Here is a 5,431-nt window from a genome sequence, read left to right as displayed (position 1 = left end):
TCCAAAGTCTGAACCAAAGGTAAGATGTATTTAGAATATATTATCAAGAGCTGTATTCTTTTATTAAATCCTAACTCCAAATTGAAATGTTGTTGAAGAACTTTTTTTCCATTTTATACTATATAGTTGAGAAAACTAAACCTCAGAAAGGTTAAATGATTAGTTCACAATCACAGTGCTAGTTAATGTTAGAATCTGAATTCAGCATGTCTTCCTTCAGAGTCTGCATTCTATCTATGCCCCCAGACTAACTTCCAACATTACCACCCTTATTTTCTACGGACCAACAGGCCTTCTCTTTGGGGCCAGAATCATTTCCTCACTACCTCCAGCATGCCATTCCCACTTTGTTCCTGCCACTTCTTCTGCCCCTGAAATATTCCTCTAAATGGTCATTCTGCTTCATAATTCCGAAAGGAAGCATTCTGAGCTCAAAAAAAAAAAAAAAAAAAAAAAACAAACAAACACAAAACAAACAAACAAAAACAAAAATAAAAAATAAAAAACAAATAAAAATGATTGACCATGTTGATTCACAACAAAACTATAAATGACTCCATTTTCCAGTTTGTCGATAAGCTTCAGAATACTGTCAAAACACATAAAATACAAAACATTTATATTATCAGGCATATAATGGTCAGGCATATAATTATCAGGCATATAAATTATCAGGCATATATGGTTGCCTGTGACCCAACTAAGACCAAAGTCAGGCATAATACACACATTTCAGAGGAATTTCCCAAGTAATCCAAAAGTCAAGGGCTTCCAGACATTTCCATCACCCACAAGTGGCATTCCCTCAGATGCTAAGTCTTGAGCCCTTTGCAAGTGTTGTTCCCTAACTCTGTAACACTCCCTGAACATGCCACTTGGTCTACCTGGCAAACCAGAATTAATCCTTTAAGACAATGGTTAGGTAGTGCCCCCTTCTTTGCCTGTGTCTCTCCACTTCCACCACCTTGATGCAGTCCCTGTTCTCATTGTACACATACCTCTCCCACTAGCTTTTGAGCTCTTTGTGGGCATGGACCATGTCTTCATACACTTTTTATCCCAAGGCCCACCAAAGAACCTGCACATACGTTAAGCCCAATAAATGCTGAATGGGCATGCTCATGACCTATAGATATTGACACTATGACTGAAAAACTTCTGGATTCAGGAATGGGGTGTGCGTTTATTTTTAAAATATCCAGCCAAACATCAAAGGTCTAGAGAAGCTCCTACAGGCATACCTTGGAGATATTGTGGGTCTGTTCCAGACCACCACAATAAAGTGAATATCACAATAAAGCAAGTAAAATTTGTTTTCCAGTGCATATAGAAGTTATACTACACTGTAGTCTATAAACTATGCACTAGCATTATGTCTAAATAAAAGTACATATCTTATTTTTTAAATATTGCTAAAAAATGCTAATGATCAGCTGAGCCTCCAGCAAGTTGTAACCTTTTTATTGGTGGAGGGTTTTCCCTTGGTCTTGATGGCTACTGACTGATCATACAGTGGTGTCAGCTGAAGGCTGGGGTGACTCTGGCAATTTCCTTTCTCTCACTAAGTTTTTTTTTACATTTATTTTAAGCTCAGGAGTATATGTGCAGGTTTGTTATATTAGTAAACTTGTGTCATGGGGGTTTGAGTACATATTATTTAGTCACCAAAGTATTAAGCCTAGTACCCATTAGTTATTTTTCCTGATCTTCTCCCTCCTCCCAACCTTCACCCTCTCGTAAGCCCTAGTGTCTGTTGTTCCCTTTGATGTGTCCATGTGTTCTCATCATTTAGCTCCCACTTGTAAGTGAAAACACCTGGTATTTGGTTTTCTGTTCCTGTGTCAGTTTCCTAAGGATAAATGGCCTCCAGCTCCATCCGTGTTCCTACATGTTCTTTTTTATGGCTACATAGTATTCCAGGATGTATCTGTATCACATTGTCTTTATCCAGTCTATCATTGATGTACATTTTGGTTAATTCCAGGTCTTTGCTATTGTGAATAGTGCCACAATGAACATACATGGGCATGTATCTTTATGACAGAATGATTTTTATTCTTTTATAACAGCATGATTTCTATTCCTTTATGACAGAATGATTTATATCCTAGTAATGGGATTGCTGGGTCGAATGGTATTTCTGTGTTTATGTTTTTGAGGTATCTGTCTTCTACAATGGTTGAACAAATTTACATTTCTACCAATAGTGAATAAGCATTCCTTTCTCTCCACAACCTTGCCAGCATCTGTTATTGCTTGAATTTTTAATAAAAGTCATTCTGACTGGTGTGAGGCAGTATCTCATTGTTTTGATTTGTATTTCTCTAATGATCAGTGATGTTCCGCTTTTTTTTCATATGCCTGTTGGCTGCATATATGTCTCCTTTTGAAAAGTGTCTGTTCACATCCTTCGCCCACTTTTTTTTTTTAAGTTACAGGGCACATGTGCAGGATGCACAGGTTACATAAATGTGTACTGTAGTGGTTTGCTGCACCTATCAACCCATGTTCTAAGTATTAAGCTCAGCATGCATTAGCTATTTATCCTGATGGCTCCCTCCTCCTGCCCTCACCTTGACAGGCCCCAGTGTGTGTTGTTCCCCTCCGTTTCCATGTGTTCTCTTTGTTCAGCTCCTCCTTATAAGATCACGTGGTGTTTGGTTTTCTGTTCCTGCGTTAGTTTGCTGAGGATAATGGCTTCCAGCTCCATCCATGTCCCTGCAAAGGACAGGAACTCATTCCTTTTTGTCCTTTGCCCACTTTTTAATGGGGTTGTTTTTTTCTTGTAAATTGGTTTAAGTTCCTTATAGACGCTGGATATTACACCTTTCTCAGAAGCATAATTTGCAAAAGTTTTCTCATTCTGTAGGTTGTCTGTTTATTCTGTTGACAGTTTCTTTTGCTGCATAGACACTCTTTAGCTTAATTAGATTCCATTTGTCAATTTTTGCTTTTGTTGAAATTGCTTTTGGTGTCTTGGTCATAAAATCTTTGCCTGCTCCTATGTTCAGAATGGTATTGCTTAGGTTGTTTTACAGGGTTTTTATAGTGTTGGGTTTTACATTTAGCCTTTAATCCATCTTTAGGTGATTTTTGTATATGGTATAAGGAAGAGGTCCAGTTTCAGTCTTCTGCATATGGCTAGCCAGTTATCCCAGCACCATTTATTGAATATGGAGTCCTTTCCCCATTGCTTATTCTTGTCAGCTTCGTCAAAGGTCAGATAGTTGTAGGTGCAAGGCCTTATTTCTGGACTCTCCATTCTGTTCCAATGGTTTATGTGTCTGTTTTTGTACCAATACCATGCTGTTTTAGTTATTATAGCCCTAGAGTATGGTTTGAAGTCAGGTAACACGATGCTCTCTGCTTTGTTCTTTCGCTCAGGATTTTCTTGTGTTTTGGGCTCTTTTTTGGTTCCATATGAATTTTTAAATAGTATTTTTCTAGTTCTGTGAAGAATGTCATTGGTAGTTTGATAGGAATAGCATTGAATCTATAAATTGCTTTGAGCATTATGGCCATTTTAACAGTATTGATTCTTCCTATCCATTAGCATGGAATATTTTTCCATTTGTTTATGTTATCTCTGATTTATTTGAAAAGTGTTTTGTAGTCCTCCTTACAGAGAGCTTTCACCACCCTGGTTAGCTATATTCCTAGGTACTTTATTCTTTCGTGGCAATTGTGAATGGGACTGTGCTCTTGATTTGGCTCTTGGCCACATTGGTGGAAAGTAATTCTAGTTTAGTTAATGTTGTTCTAAAGTAATGCTAGTGATTTTTGTACCTTGATTTTTTATCCATAGACTCTGAAGTTGTTTATCAGCTGACAGAGCTTTTGGACCAAGAATATGAGGTTTTCTAGATTTAGGATCATGTTGTCTACAAACAGAAATAGTTTGACTTCCTCTCTTCCTATTTGGATGCCCTTTATTTATTTCTTTTGCTTATTGCTCAGAACAGGACTTCCAATACTATGTTGAATAGGAGGTGTGAGAGAGGGCATCCTTGTCTTCTGTCTGTTTTCAAGAGAGATGCTTCCAGCTTTTGCCCATTTAGTATGATGTTGGCTGTGGGTTTGCTATAGATGGCTCCCATTATTTTGAGGTGTGTTCCTTCAATACCTAGTTTATTGAGATATTTTAACATGAAGGGGTTTTGAATTTTATCAAAAGCCTTTTCTGTATATATTGAGATAATCATATGGTTTTTGTCTTTTGTTCTGCTTATGTGATGAATCACATTTATTGACTTGGGTTTGTTGAACCAACTTGTATACCAGGGATAAAGTCTACTTGACTGTGGTGGATAAGCTTTTTGATGTGCTGCTAGATTTGGTTTACCAGTATTTTGTTGAAGATTTTTGCATTGATATTCATCAAGGATATTGGCTTGAAGTTTTTTTGTTGTTGTTTTCATGTCTCTGCCAGGTTTTGTTATCAGAATGATGCTGGCCTCATAGGATGAGTTAGGGAGGAGTCCCTCCTCAAATTTTGGAATAGTTTCCGTAGGAATGGTACTAGCTCTTCTTTGTACATATGGTAGAATTTGGCTCTAGTTCTGTTTGGTTGGTAGGCTACTTATTACTGATTCAATTTTGGAGTTCATTATTGTTCTGTTCTGGGATTCAATTTCTTCTTGGCTCAATATTGGGAGGATGTATGTCTCCAGGAATTTATCCATTTCTTTGAGATTTTCTAGTTTACGTGCATAGAAGTGTTCATAATCTTCTCTGATGGTTATCTGTATTTCTATAGGGTCAGCAGTAATATCCTCTTTGTCATTTCTGTTTATTTGGATCTTCTAGTTTTTCTTCTTTATAAGTCTAACTACCAATCTACCTATTTTAGTAATTTTTTTTTCAAAAACCTACTCCTAAATTCATTGATCTTTTGAATGTTATTTCATGTCTCAATCTCAGTTCAGCTCTGATTTTCAGTATTTCTTGTCATTTGCTAACTTTGTGGTTTGTGTGCTATTGGTTCTCTAGTCCTTTTGGTTGTGATGTCAGGTTGTTAAATTGAGGTACTTCTAACTTTTGATGTGAGCATTTAGTGCTATAAATTGCTTGCTTAACACTGCCTTAGCTGTGTCCCACAGATTCTGGTATGTTGCTTCTTTTTTTTTTTTTTCTCACATGCTCAGCTCTCCAAGGTTGGCTTCCCCACTGCACACTCGAGTGGTATGTTGCATCTTTGTTCTCAATAGTTTCAAAGAACTTGGTTTCTGCCTTAATTTTACTATTTACCCAAAAGTCATTCAGGAGTAGGTTATTCTATTTCCATTTAAATATATGGTTTTAAGTGGATTTCTTAGTCTTGTTTTCTAATTTGATTGCAGTGTGGTCTGAGAGGGTGGTTATTATAATGAGCCTAGTACTCATTATACAGCATTTGCTGAGGAATGTTTTGTGTCCAATTATGTCATTGATT

The 5,431-nt window shown here is 36.9% G+C and overlaps 1 non-coding gene across 1 annotated transcript; it reads right to left on the bottom strand.

The window, feature by feature from the left end:
- Positions 1-5,133: 5,133 nt before the first annotated feature.
- On the bottom strand, positions 5,134-5,209 carry LOC112608785. The gene has a single exon (XR_003116072.1). It is a non-coding gene; the product is annotated as a small nucleolar RNA SNORD55/SNORD39 (small nucleolar RNA).
- Between the last annotated feature and the right edge of the window lie 222 nt (positions 5,210-5,431).

This window comes from Theropithecus gelada, chromosome 15 (assembly GCF_003255815.1).
Source record: "Theropithecus gelada isolate Dixy chromosome 15, Tgel_1.0, whole genome shotgun sequence".
Lineage (NCBI taxonomy): Eukaryota > Metazoa > Chordata > Mammalia > Primates > Cercopithecidae > Theropithecus > Theropithecus gelada.
This window is presented reverse-complemented; position numbering and strand designations above follow the sequence as displayed.